The 18,062-nt window shown below is 48.3% G+C and overlaps 1 protein-coding gene across 4 annotated transcripts in view; it reads right to left on the bottom strand.

Annotated features, from left to right (window-relative positions):
- The window catches only part of BCAR3 (BCAR3 adaptor protein, NSP family member), a 138,930-nt gene that overhangs the window by 50,885 nt on the left and 69,983 nt on the right, over nucleotides 1-18,062 (bottom strand). The gene's annotated exons all lie outside the window — the stretch shown is intronic.

The raw sequence follows: 18,062 nt of genomic DNA, 5'->3' as shown, positions 1-18,062 counted from the left end.
TTCTGCCTATAGTGCTTCCTCTCCTACTGTTCCAAATATTAACTTTCTGGGGCTTCGGCTGCTCAGAAAAGGAATGTGTCCTGAAACTTTCTAAAACTTCACGCAGGCAGAAACTTGCAATGAGGAAGAGACAGAACCGATTCAGTCCAGAAAGGAACACCACTGATGAAGCAGGAGGGAGGTATGAGAAATAGCCAGCGGGATTAGTGCAAAATCCTCAGGAGGCCTCGGCCTTTGGACTAAGTCAAGTCGGCCTGTAAAAATAGAGAATTGTTTGTTCAAGGCCTGGTGAGCAGCTTCTGTGCTTGAATGAGGCTCTGCAGAGCCCCAGATCTCACGCTTGCCTGCAGGGAGAGGCACAACGTAATCAACACCCCTACTGGGGATGCAGTGACAAGGGCCTGTGGTCACACGGACAACTGGGGGTCACTTCCTTTCTGCTCCCTTGACTGGCTTCCTGCACCCCCTCCTCCTTCATGATTCCGGGGCTCAGATTGCAGCTCAGATTGCAGTCCTGGGAAATCCACCTGGGATGCTGGAAGCAGGCACCAAGGCGGGTCCAACTCACGAGAATTCTGAGCTGGAGGGGTCCCGAGAGATGGCTCAGTTGGGGGGCTCAGTACTGTCCCCAGTGTCCATGAACTGGACCCATGAGGAAGTGGTCTCTCTGCCTGCCCTCATTTCCATTAGACGGAGTTCAGGGCAGGTCCAGGTGAGCAGCCAGGGCCCAAGGCCCCTGCAGTTCTGGGGGGAGGACTCACCAATCAGGCCAACTACCACCAGGTAAGGGACTCAGTTTGTACCTGCTGTTCCCCTTTGACAGGAAATGACAGGCTCTGTCAGAATAACAAACTCCCTACAAGGCTAGGAAGGCACCAGCCCCAGGTCAGGAAAAGGAGAAAAGCTTCTTAAATCTCACAGAGAAACTCAGTGAGATTAGTCAGCCAGAGCCTCTGAATTCCCATACCTTGCCCCCAGAAAGTGAATGAAATGCATGCCTGAAAAAAAAATACTAAAAAAAAAAAAAAAACTCAGACAGGTAAATCACATAGACTTAAGGAGTCAAATACTCCAGGCCCAGAGTAAAAGCAAAACAAAAGACACTCAGGTCACTGGAGAATCACAGCTCTTGTCACCTGAGGCTTTCTCGGTTTACTCTAAAAAAAAGTTTCCAAAATGCACAAAGGATTGGTTCCATCAAGATTAAAGAATGAGTTACTCTTATTAGGTAACTGTTTCCTAAGCACTTTCTTTTTTTTTGTTGTTGCACACCAAAAATAATCTCTAAAGCAGCACTCAAAGATTTTAATCAATTTTCTCCTGAAACGCCCAAGGAGAGAGACGAAAATAACACGTTGTTACTGCAACTAAAGATGATAATTGCATGCATTCGCAAAGTGCCCTTCACTGATTTGTTATGCTTTTAAATGCCTCCCATCCGCACGGATCAATTCCCCCCCATTCTGCCCGCAATGATGATTCTATTCTAGTTACAAAGAAACAGAACCAGAACGGCGTGTCACTTGCAGAGACAAATAAAGGACCGGGGACTCTAGCCTGTGCTTTTGTTAGAGCCTGCTATCTGATTACCAAATATGAGATTTTTGTAATGTCTTCGAATTAAACCTGTCACTTGCACAGCCCCATGAAAAAAGGTTACGACCTGAGGCAGGGGTGACATCACTCTGGTGATGCGGTACGTGTGACTGAGCACCCAACTTGTATTCAGGACTTTCTAAACACCATGCCCTTCTGGGGACAGGGGTCAGCATCTCTAATGCGACCCTGGGGACTGATGGAGAGGGTCGCTGGGCAGGTGGCATCGAGCTCTGGGCAAGCGCTGTGTCCTCTAGCGCCCCCTCTGGCGTCCTGGGAGGCTCATTCCTCTGCACCAAGAAAAACACCTGTGAAAAAAGCCAAGGCTGCGCAGCCAGGTGGATCCTTGAAGGAAAGCCCCGTGATCTCAGGTCAAATGTTGCCCACCCCATCTGGGCACGGGGAGAGCAAGCCAGAGGAAGGCCCTGCACAGGCGTAGTCGTCAATGCCGTTTTCCTCTTGAGCAGCCCTAATGCTAACCTGCCTTATTTGGTAACCATGGAAACAGGAGTGGCCTGCCAGTCATATTCCACAGACAAGTGCTTCTTGTCAGCAGCAGCCCCTGGGCTGCGAGGCATAGCATCCCCTTCCCGAAGGGCCACAGCTCCCCTAGAAGATCAGGACCCCACCCCCCGTAAGGGAGACCCTCTCTCTGACTTGGCGGCTGGGGGTGGGGGGAGGGAGGTGTGCCTCCCAGGTACCTGCTTTTCCCTGTTTCAGGGCAACTGAGCAAAGAGGCTGCCCACACCCCCATCCCCCTCCCAGGGCCAGCCCAGAATCAAGGCCTCAGGTCGCTGTCAAGGAGCCCTGCAGACAGTGACACTGGACAAGGTGGGAGCAGGCTGTGACCACAGGGCCCTGGTCCAAGGCCACAAGGCCCAGCCGGTTGACCTCTAGGCAACCGCTGAGCTCCTCATCCTCCTGGCTTTTTATCTCCACTCAACCCCAGCGACCTGGCTCTGGGTAAACAAGGCAGCTTTAACGAGCTAGGGAGAAAGGGGTTCCTCCTGGTGTCCTAGCCATGAGGACAATTAACCTGCACCGGCCCAGCCCTAAGAATCTGAGGCCACCTGCTGCAGGCCCGGCTCCCTGAAGAGCATCCAGCACATGCCTGGGAGGAAGGGGGTGCGTTTATCAGCAGCCCTGCTTCCTCCGCAATCCTCAGAGCACCTGCCTCCTGTAAAAGCCACGGGGTTGGAGAATGGCTGGGAAACCACTGAGGAGGGAGGGGGCCCTCGGGGACGGGGTCAGCTCCTCCTGACTCCAGCCTCAGCAGCCACACAGCCGCCCCAAACAGCTCAACCCATTTTCCTATGTGCCAACGAGATTTGTGTCCTGCTCCAACAGGGAGAAGGGCGGGAAGCGCCTACCCCACGCTTAGGGCGGCTTTGTGTGTTGCTCGCGAACACAGAGGGAGCATTTACAAGTGTCTCACTCTGACGGTTCCCCCAGATTCCTCAAGGGGATGAAAGCCTAAGGCTGTCAAACAGTCTCTGTGCAGGAGCGGCATTGACCTGCTTAAGCGTGTGAACAAGAGACAAAGCACAGTATCCACAGGCAGATTTCTCTCTACAGAGCCCTTGGCAACTTTGTTTCTCTCACTGGCTCTTGAAATCCTATCACTGGAAATGCGAAGCAAAATTAAGGTGAGCACCCAACCCTAACTCTGCTTTCTCGCGCCATTGCGTAGGATCTTGGCCCATCCGCCCCTCCCCCGCCACCACCGATTTCCGGATGTCACCCCAGAAATCCTATACATGCAAGCGCCCTTTCTATTTTTAGCATTAAGGCAAAATGAAAAGAACAAGCATGGGCATGAGGCCAACCTTGCAAACAGCAGCTCAGACTTCCTGGCCGTCTCAGCCTTTTTTGAGAGTTTCTGAAAGCCATGGAGCCTCCTCTCAGAACAAAGGGCACACACTGCGATGTTTTACATATCATTTCAGGGCACTCCGGGGGCCCCTGAAACCCATCCTTACGCTCCGGGGAGTCCTACTCAAACTCCCCCCTCCCATCCCTCCCCCCCCCCCCCCCCCCCCCCCCGCCGCGCGCCTCCCAAGCTTTCCTCTGTTCTACACTCGCTGTGCAGGCTTCACGTCCAGGGCACGCATTTGTTTCTCCTGCCAGCGTAGCTCCTAGGCTTTCTCTGCTGTATACTTTTTTCTTTCCTCTTCCAGCAACTGAAAGCGACCGCAAAAGCCCCTCAGAGTCGCCTCCCATGCAGAGCACTGCAGCAAGGGCACTGCAGGCTAGGATGTGCGAAGCCTCCACGACCAGGACCAGCCACAGGGGCTCCCACCTCCACTGACACCAGAAAGCACTTCCGCAAAATGACACCTATCCAGACTGAGCTTCGAGACACATGTTTGCACACCTGGAAAGTGATGCTGGGGGCTGGCAGGGTAGAGGGAGAGCCAGGGTGCATTCGTGTCTTCACTGTACCACTAGCAAGCTGGGTGACCTTGGGAAATTTCTTAACCTCTCTGAGCCCCAGTTTCCTCTCCAACTTACTGGGATCTTGTGAGGGTCAAGTGAGATCACATATAAGGAGCCTGGCCCACAACACAGAGCAAGCACTTGGCCAACGGGAGCTTCCATCCTCTCCGAAGGAAAGGACCACAGAACCTGTCTCCCGAGTCTGTTCCTGCTTCGGGGCACACGCCAGCCACACCGCAGTCTCACCAACAAGAGCCACACGCCACAGGGAGAGGGTGGACAGAGCTGCCCTGAGCAACGGACCCCCCCCCCCGACACTGGCACTGAGATGAAAGCCAGCGAACAGTGAGGAGGAGTTTCAGAATTTCTTTAGCTTTAAAATATTTTTAGCCTTCAAATTTTAAGATTGCCTATTAAAACTGCACATGTGATTCAAATCACACTTGCTCAGCAACCTCAGATGATTTTCCAGGCAGGTGTCATCAGGGGAGTTACCAGGCAGCAGGTGTGTCCACAGCACCTGCCCATGTGGCCCTCCCCCTGGGGACTCCTGGGTCCATCTGCAACCACCAAGCTCTCCCTGTCTCACCACTCATCCCAGTCCCTCTGACTGGGGATCCTGGGGCCTCCTCCTTGCCTGCTGTCCCCACGACAAGTTGACTGCAGAGCCGGGCTTGAGGCCAGGCCCTGTCTGGATGCCCTGCCTGAGGCTCCTCCAACCTCGCCCCTTGCCCCCCGCCCGGCCCTCCAGCTTCTCACTGGGACTAGATCTACCATGAGTGTCTGGTCCCCAGAGGGCCACCACCCACGTGCCAGACTCCTTCATACTTCGCCAGCCCACATTACCGAGTACTCTGATGCCAACAGTTCTAGAACGAGGTCTGGGCCTGGGGGAGCCCCTGGGTGCTGTGCCTGCCTCGCCCAGCTCCCCTGTCTAGACTCTGGTCACTCCAATCGTGTTTTCTGCCTGTACGTCCTCCTCTCCAGCCCCCAGGGGCAGGACCGCCAGAGTTCCAGTGCGTTCTTCCAAGGCCACTGCACATCCGTCTCCCACCCACTCCCATCCAACGTGTGAGTGGAGGAAGCCGCCTGTGAGGGTCGCCTGAGGAGGCAGGTGCCCTGGGCAGAGGAGAGCCGGAGCCAGGTCTTCCTCGACCCGCTCCCGCCTTGAAAGCTGGCCAAGGCAAACAGAAAATGATCTTATTAATCCCCTTCTTTGAGTCCAAGCAAACCCCAGCCCCCTGAACACAGTACTTTGGTGGGAAATAGAATGTTTTCATGGTCATAAACTGATCACGGGCCTCACGTGAGGGCGTTCCGGGTAGTTACGCATCCCGCCCAAAGAGCCGTGAGACCCCGTCAGTGTAGACCAGGAGTGCTTCACCACCGGAAATGGTACAAACTGCTGTGTGAGTGCCTGTTCACAGAGGTGAGGGGGTCCATGGCGGTCACGTGACCTAAAAATCCCCACTGATCCAGAAAGATTTTCAAGGACTCATAAAGATGTAGCATCTGAAGGTCTCACTGGATCTTTTTTTTTTTTTGTCTTTTAGGGCCATATGGAAGTTCCCAGGCTAGGGGTCCAATTGGAGCTGAAGCTGCCGGCCTACACCACAGCTCACAGCAACGATGGATCCTTAACCCACCGAGCGAGGCCAGGGATCGAACCCACATCCTCATGGATTCTAGTGTGGTTTGGTACCCCTGAGCCACAACAGAAACTCCTTGATCTTCTTTCTAATGGAGCAGGAAGTGCAGAGGAGAGCCTGGTGGTCGAGGACCTGAGCCAGGACACAGCCCCCTTTCCTGAGTCATCTCGGACACGGTCAGGTCTTGGCACAGCTGTGCCTGGTAAGAGGAGGAGATAGAAAGCTCTGAAGCAGGCAGTGCCGCTTCCCCCTCTGCCGCTGGAGTAGCTTAAAACACCTGCGGGCGGAGCAGGACCCTTTCACCAGCTGTGGGAGGGGCCCGTCTGCATGCCATCTTTCATAAATGCAGACTAGCTACCAGCGTGACCCCCAGCAGCCCCTCCCCTGGGGCTGTGGCCATCTCTCCACCTCTCGGCCAGGCTCCTCAAAGGAGCTCTCACACCCCAAGGGCAAGGTCCCCAAGAGCCAGCTTTATGCAGGGAACTTTTACCAGCGTGTCGACGTAATACTCAGGCTAGGACATATGTATTATTATCTCCATTCCATACATGAGATCAAACAGTTCTTAGAGTTAATAATTACAATGACCATGAGTCAGAATGGCTGGCTCTATCGGCTGCGATCACGGAGGCTTGGATACCACCTGGTTGCCGGGAGTCCCTTATCTTGTGCAAATCCCAAAGGCAGAATTACGGCTGCTGCAACAACCCCCACCCCCACCCCCAGGGAGAGATACTCTTGGGAACGCAGACAGCAGGTCTCATCTGAAATGTCCCCGGTCAGAGAGCCTCGTCATTATTGAAAGGGCAGGATATGCGCAGACAGACGCTAAGGCTGAATCTGAGCAAAGCCAGGAGGCAGCCATGCCCCATCGCACAGGTGGTGCTGGAGGGCTGAGGGGCTGACCATCTTTGTTGTAGGTGGAGATGCCAACTGGGCCCGTTTTTCTCCAGGAAAAGGCCAGCTCGGAGGGTGAGCTGCACAGGAAGGGCCATACTGATAACCAGCTCTTCATTTCCTAAGGCAGTCAGCTGCCAGCACAATACCACCTGTGGAAGGGACATCCAGCCCACTTCCACCCATATAAGTCAACATTCGTGGGGACCATCCATTCCTTTGTTCGTGGCTCAAAGGACAATACAACCCCTGGCCTTGCTGGAGCGTGTTCAGAGGAGGTGGGGGCGGGGAGGGAGTGTTTCCCGGGAGAACAGCAGGAGCCCACACCTGGATCTGAGAACAGCACACCAGCCTTGGGGTCAGGCCACTTGTGACAACAGATGCAGAAATTTCTCCAGGATCAAACTGCAAATCCCAGCGGACTCCATGTGCCCTCAGCGCCACCTCTCCCCCTGACCCCATAATTTCTCTGTAACAGCAGCGGATCTGACAATTTACCTGGGAGGTAATAGAGAGCCAGAACATACAGAAACTGGGAGGGAGAGTATAAAACTTGAAAAGATCAAAAAGAAGTTATCTCTGTAAAACCTAGCATTCATACGCCAACACACACACACACACACACACACACATATATATATATATATACCCTGAGTAGACAGAGACAGAAAGAGCCTAATATACTCTGATCCTAAAAATTCACTGGGAAAATGATGTAAATAGCCAACAGCAGTTATTATATTTAAAAGCTTTACCCCATGGCATGTGTTTTCATACCTGACATGAGTTGTGAGAGCCAATCAGAATACTGGATACTGAATGTGGTCATGTGACCTAAGATAGACCAATCAGAGTCCTTCCCTGGGATTTTTTTTCAAATCAGAGCAGAGGAAGAGGTCCCCTTTTCCCTTTGGACCATGAACTTTAAGATTGTCAGCTTAAAACAGCCACCAGCCATGTGTCACCCATTCTACAGGGAGAAGCTGATCTGAGACAATGCAGCCTACACGCTGAGAGAAGCAGCAGCAAGGCCTGAGCATCCAGACCTGTTTTCCTCTCTCAGAACAGTCACCGACCCAGACCACCCCGCCCCTGCCCTGCCCGGTGGTAAATCTCCCAGCTCACATCATCAGTTTGGGTTTACAGGTTCACCTTCTCCGTGTGAGATTAGGTAAAACCGGAGAGCGACAGAACACGCTGCCTTGGGCTCTGCGGAGTTCCTGTGTATCGGACGTGACCCCTAAATCTGGAGACACTAAACGGAGCCAACATACGCTGAGGTTACACACAAACATGGATGACGAATGCCCATCATCAACAGAGTGATGCCCCCATGTTTCCATGATGGGTGGAAATGAATGGTGCTTCACAGCCCACTTCAAAGACATCCTATTACAGAGCTGAGATGCCTTGCGTTCTCAAGGATAAAGCAGATATGAATGTGCCTGTGGGAAAAGGGAGAGGGATTCACGGCGTTGGCATGTTTCATGCCCATGAGCATGGGTGTGAGTTTTGCTCCTACACCCAGCCTCCCACCCAGATGGGGGAGAGCGCTAACTCAGCCCTGCTTATACAGACAGCAGCACTGCCTGGAGTTCCTGGAGAGCGTTTCCAAAGGCTATTCTGATTTGTGAGAAGCCAGAGGACCTGATGCAGAGGAGCTGGCTCAGACGTTCCCTTCCGAAGGCCAGGAGAAGTTTACCAGGTACGGTGCATTACCTAGGAGGCAACCCTCATGACTTCAAGGTCAAAGGAAAGGCAATCTGCACCATCCCCCAATTACCTTCAGATCTCCCCAACTCTGTTCCTTATGAGTCCTTGGGTGGACATGACCTGGGAGGAGCCACGAAGCCCCGGTTCTCAGTCTGTGTAGCTGGATGGGGCTTCCTTCCCCCACTGCTACGGTTCGGTTTATCCCAGTGAGGAGCCCCAGCTCCAGGCCTGTCTTCCAGCATCCGGCTGCTGAAACACTCATTTAAAGAGCTCCCTGGTGGCTCAGCAGGTTAAGGATCCAGCATCGTCACTGTGGTGCGGGTTTGATCCTTGGCCTGGGAACTTCTGCATGTTGTGGGTAAGGCCAAAAAAAAAAAAAAAAAAGATCTGTGTCCTTGTCTGGTGGCCTCAGGAACCAGGTCTGAGACATCGCAACCCCTGCAAAGACTGGCACGATGCTGGAACACTTGGAGTTAGCACAAGGGTGGTCCAGTCTGGATCCACAAACACTGGGAAGTAAGATGCACAGTAAGTGTGTATGCATTGTTTGTAGACACAGGGTTCTTATTCATCTATTGCAAAAAGATAGGGGACCCCCACGCAGTGGAGAGGCACAGGGGTATGAAGACATGACTTGCTGCGCAGCAGTCACGGTCCCCCCTGGCGAACCCGCATTTCCGTCCCTGCAGCTGGATTAGGGCTGGTTCCCATCCCGCCTTCAGAGGCACCTGACTCTCTCAGACCATGACCCACCCGGGTTCTCAAACAAGAAGAGGCTCCAGAACCAGTAATTCCAACTCCCACCCCCGGTGCTCTGCCGGAGCGAACCTGGAATGTTTGCTGATCAGGAAATAGGAGGCGACCCGATTCCACTCAGGCCCTTTCCAGTGAAGACTCTGGGAGGGCGGAGGGGAAGCGCCTGGGCCACGATGGCCACAGCTGGACTGCACGGCCCCCTGGAAAAGCACCCACCTGGGCCTGGGAAAAGTCAGGATCCAACTGGAGACTGGGGGCCACAGGAAACAGCCCATTGGCTTCATCATTTCTTCTGCACAAAAAGCTCTTTTGAGAGTGTGAATGGGGGCTTTATGCAGTAAGTTCTCATCCACAAGCTGGTAAGTCTGTGAAACGGCCTCTCAGACCAGGTTCCTGCGGCCTGGACACTGAGGTCATTCAAGGAACAATTAGCTGCCATCTGGAGGGAGCTGCGACTTGAAGGGCCAGGCGGCAAGTCCCGGTTCCCAGGGTCTGACACGGCCTTATCCTCACGGACAGAGAGGATGAATGGAGCCAGCCAGCCAACCGCGCTGGGAGCAGGGAACGGGCGAATGCGAGGCAATTAATAAATGCTTAAGGATCAGCAGAGCGTTCGTGTTCAGCCTGCCCCGAGGAAAGGCATCCCTTCGACTCGCTCACACATCCCAGCTGAGCATCCTTGACATAAACCAGGCCTTGACCTCAACAAGCCCTGGGCTTGCATGGTTTGAATATAAAGCAATTAGAGCAGAACAGCAACTGCTCTGGCCCCGCTCTTTACAGCATATAATGAGCAATGACGACTAGACTGGGCGAGAGTATTTCCTGAGGCTTTGCAATCCACTCACTTGTAGAGGACAGGCCAACAACTGCCAAGCCTTATTGCGGTGGAGCCTTAATTGGTTAATAAGCTGTATTTTAAATGTAAATGCAATTGTTGAGCAAGCTGAATTTTAAAACTTAGGGAAAAAATATGGATTTAGACCCACAGACATATAGCTATCGTTTGTATTCTAAGTGTTTCTGCAGCTTTATGACAGCTCTTGAGTAGCAGGGGACCCTCTAGGACTGAGGCGGGGCTCAGTGTGGTCTGCGGGCCCAGGGGGGCCTACCAGGGAGTCCATCAGGGCAACACTCTTTTCATAATAATAGACCATTTTTGCTTTTTTCACTGGGTTGATGTTTACACCGATAGTGCAAAAGCAAGGAGGGGTAAAAGTGCTGGGACTGTAGCAGTAAACACTGGCGAGGCACTAAACTGGATAAGCAGCCATTGCATCTCTGGGCCACCATATTTAAAAAAATTTTTTATCTTTTATTTTTTTAATTATGTTTTTTAGGGCCACACCTGTTGGCATATGGAAGTTTCCAGGCTAGGGGTCAAACTGGAGCTGCAGTTGCCAGCCTGTGCCACAGCCATGGCAATGAAGGATCTGAGTTATGCCTGCGACTTACACTGCAGCTTGTGGCAGTGCTTGATCCTTAACCCACTGAGCGAGGCCAGTGATTGAACCTGTCTCCTCATGGACACTACCCTGGGTTCTTGACCTGCTGAGCCACAACGGGGACTCCCAAATTTCTTTTTTAAATATTAAAAATGTAAAAATACATTTCTTTTAAAAATAGCCATTTCAGGAGTTCCCGTCGTGGTGCAGTGGAAACGAATCTGACTAGGAACCATGGGGTTGTGGGTTCAATCCCTGGCCTCAGTGGGTTAGGGATCTGGCGTTGCTATGAGCTGTGGTGTAGACTGGTCTGATTAGACCCCTAGCCTGGGAACCTCCATATGCCAGGGGTTCAGCCCTGAAAAGACAAAAAGAGACAAAAAAAAAAACAAAAAACAAAACCATTTCAGCTGAAGAACTCTTTGATGAAGCAGTAAGAATTACAGTAGTTCCCCTTTATACACAGGCCACACAGTCTAAGACCCCCCTTCATGGATGCCTGAAACTGTAGATGACACTGAACTCTGCATATTCCATGTTTTTCCTACACATACATGCCCATGACAGAGTTTAATTTGTAAACGAGGCACAGGAACAGAATATCTGATTTGCCAACATCATTACTCTTGGGCTTTGGGGCCCTCATTAAGTAAAAGAAGGGTGACTTGAGCAAGCACTGCAATACTTTGGTAGTCAATCTGATAACAACTGGCTACAAGTGACTAAAGGACGGGGAATATTGGTCAAAGGGATGATTCATGGGTGAGATGGGAAGGGGTGGGAGGGCACAAGATTTCATCATGCTATGCAGAATGGGGCATGATTTAAAACTTATGAATGGTCCAAAAAAGACAAAAACCCTCATATGAAAAGACACACATGCCCCAATGTTCAGAGCAGCATTATTTACAATAGCCAAGATACAGACGCAACCTAAGTGTCCATCAACACATGAATAGATAAAGATGTGCTGTATATACACAATGGAATACTACTCAGCCATAAAAAAGAATGACATTTTGACATTTGTAACAACACAGATGGACTTGGGCGGTATAATGCTAAATGAAATAAGACAGAGAAAGACAATACTGTGCAATCAAAAAAATCAACAAACTAGTGACTATAAAAAAAAGAAGCAGACTTACAGATATAGAGAACAAATTAGTGGTTACCTGTGGGGTGAGGTGATACAGGGGTTCCGGAAGTATAAACTATTATGTATAAAATAAGCTAGAAAGACATATTATACAACATGGGAAATAAAGCCAATATTTTGATAATAACTCAGTGGAGTATAACTTTTAAAAATTGTGAATCACTAGATTTATACCTGTAAGGTATATAATACTGCACATCAACTATATTTCAATAAGAAAATATTATACCACCACCTTAAAAAAAAAAAAAAAACACCAAAAAACCTGGAGTTCCCATCATGCTCAGTGATTAACAAATCTGACTAGCATCCATGAGGATACAGGTTCAATCCCTGACCCTGCTCAGTGGGTTAAGGATCCGGCATTGCCGTGAGCTGTGGTGTAGGCTGGTAGGTACAACTCCAATTAGACCCTGGCCTGAGAAAAAAAAAAAAAAAAAAAAAGAAGACAACGACCAAAAACCTATGAGGAGTTCAATGGCACAGTGGGTTAGGAATCCAACTGCAGGCATGAGTTCGATTCCCAGCCTGGGAACTTCCATGTGCCATGGGTACAGCCAAAAAAATTAAAAACAAACAAAAATCCCTACACTTATGAACTGCTGATATCTGGAATTTTCCACGTAATCTTCTCAGACCATGGCTGACTTTGGGGGACTGAAGCTGCAGATCAGAGGGACTACTGCACTCACTTCACTACCTCCTGGCCCTTGAGTCCAAGTCTTGAACATTCTGTGTGACAAGGCAGGAGGCAGACATGCAGCGTTTCTCCTGCACACCCAGCACAATGGTTGTCTTGAGGAGAAGCAATCGTGCCACTGAACTGTGGGCTGCGCTAGCTGCTTTTTCTTGGAACACCATTTTTACTTCAAAGAATGTCTGAAAAACAATGGTTATTCAGACGTGGGTATTTATTTGGCAGACGTTTTCTAGAAAATGAACAAAGTGTGCCTGTCACTTCCAGGAAAACAAGCAACAGAATTTGTTGCCAATGCTAACGCTTGAGCTTTCAGCTGAGAATCAGAATGATGGGAAACTTGTATGGACCACCAAGGGTGGTGAATACTTTAATGATTTTCCTGATGAGTGATGCTAATACTGAATGTGAGTTTTTGGCACTGTAGAGTGAAATATGTTAACACATGGAAGGTCGGCCTAACTCAGCAAAGCAACATTTTTAAATAACCTGTGCACGATGGTATAAAATCACACATGGGTAAAATCCATTCCTCTTGACAGAAAGACCAATGGGTTTTAAGGGAACAGAGTTTTTTAAAAAGTTCACGGATGTGCTTTCAGATTCCGCACTGTGATTAACCTTTATGGAAGTACAACTTCAAGGTTCAGTGTAATATCAAGAATATCTCTAATTATCCAAAAAGGCTATTAAAATATTCTTTCTAGGGAATGAGGGGTGGGGGAAACAGGTGAAGGGGATCGAAAGGTACATATTTCCAGTTACAAAATGAGAAAGTCTGGGGATAGGATGTACAGGTGATGACTGCAGTTAATAACACCATCTTCTACTTTGGCAGGTTTTTTTCTTGTCGCTGATTCCCAGTCATACAGTGTTGTTGTCAGAAAAGATGCTTGATATGATTTCAACTTTCTTAAAGTTACTGAGGCTTGATTTGTGGCCCAGAATGTGATCAATCCTAGAGAATGTTCCATGTGCACTTGAGAAGAATGTGTACTCTGCTGCCTTGGGGTGGAATGTTCTATGCATATCTATTAAGTCCCTCTGGTCTAATGCTTCGTTTAGAGCCTGTGTTTCCTTGCTGATTTTCTGTCTGGATGATCTGTCCATTGTTCTAAGTGGGGTGTTAAAGTCCCCCACTATTATTGTGTTATTGTCAATTTCTCCTTTTAAGGTTGTTAGCAGTTGCCTTATATATTGAGGTGATCCTATGTTGGGTGCATATATATTTACAGTTGTTATACCTTCTTTGATCCTTTGGTCATTATGTAATGTCCTTCTTTGTCTCTTGTAATATTCTTTCTTTTCAGGTCTACTTTGTCTGATATGAGTATTGCTACTCCAGCTTTCTTTTGATTCCTGTTTGCATGGAATATTTTCTTCCATCCTCTCACTTTCAATTTGTATGTGTCCCTAGAAGTGAAGTGGGTCTCTTTTTTTTTTTATTTTTTTAAATTTTTTTATTTCTTGTCTTTTTGTTGTTGTTGTTGTTGCTATTTCTTGGGCCGCTCCCGCGGCATATGGAGGTTCCCAGGCTAGGGGTCCAATCGGAGCTGCAGTCACCGGCCTACGCCGGAGCCACAGCAACACGGGATCCAAGCCGCGTCTGCAACCTACACCACAGCTCACAGCAACGCCGGATCATTAACCCACTGAGCAAGGGCAGGGACCGAACCCGCAACCTCATGGTTCCTAGTCGGATTCGTTAACCACTGCGCCACGACGGGAACTCCTGAAGTGGGTCTCTTGAAGGCAGCATGTATATGGGTCTTGTTTTTGTATCCATGCAGCCAGTCTATGCCTTTTGGTTGGGGCATTTAGTTCACTTACATTTAAGGTAATTATTGATGTGTGTGTTCTCATTGCCATTTTATTAACTGATTTGCATTTGGTTTTGTTGCTCTTTTTTCTTCCCTTCTTCTCTTGTTCTCTTCTCTTGTGGTTTGATGACTGTCTTTAGGGTTGTATTTGAATTGCTTTTTCTTATCTGTGTGTGTATCAATCATAGATTTTTGGTTTGCAGTTACCCTGAAGTTTTGATATAGGAGTCTAAATATATATGAGATTGTTTTTAAGTTGTTGGTCTCTTAGTTGCAAGTGCATCTCCAGTGTCCTACATTTGTACCTTCCTCTTCTCATGATTTCTGATTTTGGTAGCATATTTGTGTGTGGATAATTTCCTACCCTTACCATGTGTATACCTTTATTGGTGAGCCTTGCCATTTGTAATATTTTTGTTTCTAGTTGTGGCCTCTTCTTTTCTGCCTAGAGAAGTTCCTTTAGTATTGTTGTTAAGCTGGTTTAGTGGTGCTGAATTCTCTTAGCTTTTGCTTGTCTGTAAAGCTTTTGATTTCTCCTTCAAATCTGAGTGAGAGCCTTGATGGGTAACGTAATCTTGGTTGGAGGTTTTTTCCTTTCATCACTTTGGTAAGTATATCATGCCACTACCTCTGGCCTGAAGTTTCTGCTGAAAAATCTGATAACCCTATGGTGAGTTATCAGTTATGTTATTTGTTTCTTTTCAAATAAGAATACTGGCTGCTCTCAGTATTTTCTCTTTGTCTTTAATTTTGGTCAGTTTGATTAATATGTGTCTCAGGGTGTTCCTCCTTGGGTTTATTTTATATGGTACTGGTTGTGCTTCCTGGATTTGAGTGAAAACTTTCCCATGGAAGTTTTTGGCTATTATCTCTTCAAGTATTTTTTCTGGCTCTTTCTCTCTTTTCCTTCTGGCACCCCTAAAATATGGATGTGGGTATATTTAACATTGTCCCAGAGTTCTCTTAGACTGTCTTCATTTCTTTTCAATCATTTTTCTATTTTCTGTTCCACATCAGTGATTTCAGCTCATTTATTTGTTCTTCTGCCTCCCGTATTCTGTGGTTGGTTGCTTCTAAGGAATTTTATTTTTTTATTTTTTGCTGTTTAGGGCTGCACCCGCAGCATATGGAGGTTCCCAGGCTAGGAGTCAAATCGGAGCTACACCTGCTGGCCTACACCACAGCTACAGCAACATCAGATCCGAGCCACGCCTGCAACCTACACCACAGCTCATGGCAATGCTGGATCCCTAACCCACTGAGCAAGGCCAGGGATCAAACCTACAACCTCATGGTCGGATTTGTTTCTGCTGTGCCACTACAGGACCTCCATGAGTTTTTTATTTCAGTTACTATATTTTGCATCTCTGCTTGCTTAATCCTTAAATCTTGTATTTCTTCGCTCAATGTTTTTTGTAATTTATTAATCTTTGCGTCTGGTTTATTTCTAAGATCTTGACTCATCTTCACTATCATCAGTCTAGTCTTGGAGGTTGATAATTTCCAGATTACTTACCTGTTTTTCTGTTTGTTTTGTTTTTTCTTGCAACCTTATTTGAGTCATAATTCTCTGCCTTTCATTTTGTATAGATTTTTGGTGTGGTCTCCTTTTCGCAGACAATAGAGTTGTAGCCTCTCTCGATTAGGTTGTCTGCCCCCCCTTGGGGCTGAAGTTGGTAGGGGGCTTGCTGTAGGCTTCCTGATGGGAGGGACTTGTGCCTGCCCGCTCGTAGGTGGAGGTGATTCTTATCCCTATGGTGGGTGGGGCTTTGTCTCTGGGTGAGATGGCTGTGTGCTTGGGGGGATTTTGGGCAGCCTTGTTTGCTGATGGGTGGGGCTGTGATCCCACCAGGATTACTGTTTGGCTTGTGGCTTCTCAGCCCTGATGGGTGGGGCCAGATTTCCCCAAAATGGCCACCTCTATAGGAGCACATGCAGATGAGTATTCCCGAGACCTATGCCTCCAAAGTCCTTCCCCCACGACAAGCCACAGTCACCCCCTGTTTTCTTAGGGGATCCTCCAAGAACTACAGTCAGGTCTGACCCAGATTCCTATGGAGTCTCTGCTTTGCCCTGGGACCCAGTGCATATGAAAGCTTGTGTGTGCCTTTCAAGAATGGGGTCTCCATTTCCCCCAATCCTGTGGAGCTCCTGCACACAAGTCCCACTGGCCTTCAATGCCAGATGTTCCATGGGCTCCTTCTCCCAATGCAAGATGCCCAGGCTTGCAAACCTGACGTGGGGCTCAGAACTCTCACTCCTGTAAGTGAGTCTCTGTGATAAAGTTACTTTCCAGTCTGTGGGCTGCCCACCCAGTGGGTATGCTATTGCTTATATCACATAATTTTTCCTTCTATTGTCTTGATGTGGCCTCCTCTTTGTCTTCTGGAGCAGGATATCTTTTTTGATAGTTTTCAGCTTATTTGGTTGAAGGTTCAGCAGTTGGTTGTAATTTTGTTCCTTTTATGAGAAGGTGAGCTCTAGTCTTTCTACTCTGCCGTCTTAGTCCTGTCTCCCCATCTTGTATAGTTGAAAGGAGACAGCAGAGTGGATCTTGAAAGTTGTCATCAGAAGAAAAAAGAATTTTTGTAACTGTGTATGGTGATGGATCTTATTGTGAGCATCTTGCAATATATACAAATGTCAAATCATTATGTTGTACACCTGATGCTAATATAATGTCAGTTATACTCCAATTTTTAAAAAACACCATTCCTCCACTTTTGAATTACCTATCTGTGTAAGGCCAGATTTCCTTCAGACTTCAACCAAAACAATGTAACACAACAGACGGAAGGCTGAAGCAGATATGAGACTCAAGCCTGTTCCATGAGACCAGACACAAAAGAGGTTTGCAAAAACGTAAGCCAATGCCATGCTTTCCATTAAATTTTGTTTTGGAAAATGATTATTTTTCATAAAAATATGTTACTTATGTTCATGTAAGGGGTTTAATATTGCTATTTTATTTTATTTTATTTTTGGTTTTCTTTAGGGCTACACCTGCGGCACATGGAAGTTCCCAGGCTAGGGGTCGAATTGGAGCTGCAGTGGCCGGCCTACACTACAGCCACAGCAACATGGGATCCAAGCCACAACTGCAACCTATGCTGTAGCTTATGACAACACTGGATGCCTAACCCACTGAGTGGGGCCAGCGATAGAACCCACATCCTCATGGACACTAGTCAGGTTCGTTACCTGCTGAGCCACAATGGGAACCCCAATATTGTTATTTTAAATTATTTAAATCAACATAAAAACTTCCTGTATTTTAATTTCTAATACAATAAACCAATCGCTAAAACCCACATAATGAAAGCTCTTTGGGGTCCTCAGTAATTTGTAAAAATGAAGATGGGCCTTGAGACCAAAGAGTTTGAGAATTTCTGCTCTAATACATTTAACACACTTGTTTGACTTAATTTTGATTAAACCGTAAGTTTTCTGCATCAAATCTATGGAGCCGACTAAGGTATACAAATAGGGGAGTGTTTATCATAGAAGCGGTAATGCTTATTAGAGGAAATTTGGGAGCAGAGAGAAAGGTGGAAAACAAAAGTCTTCAGTTGCAGGGAAGTTAATTTTGCCTTCTTACCCAACCCCCAGTCATCCTGCTCCGAGGTGTTAATCTGACAGAAATTCTCCAACAAGTGTACACGGACTCATGCAGCTTGCAGGCAGCGCCAGCCCTCCAGGAGTACATTTCACTCCTCCGCTCCCACCTACACCCAATCCCTCAGGACATCCTGAGGCTCAGCTCTCATGTTATATATCAAGAATCTCCCTCCCTGGAGTTCCCATGTGGCCCAGCGGGTTAAGGATCCAGCCCTGTCCCTGCCATGGCATGGGTTCGATCCCTGGCCTGGGAATTTTTATATGCTATGGGGGAAG

Source organism: Phacochoerus africanus, chromosome 6, assembly GCF_016906955.1.
Source record: "Phacochoerus africanus isolate WHEZ1 chromosome 6, ROS_Pafr_v1, whole genome shotgun sequence".
Classification (NCBI taxonomy): Eukaryota; Metazoa; Chordata; class Mammalia; order Artiodactyla; family Suidae; genus Phacochoerus; species Phacochoerus africanus.
Note: the sequence above shows the minus strand (reverse complement) of the source record. Positions and strands in the feature narration are given on the sequence as shown.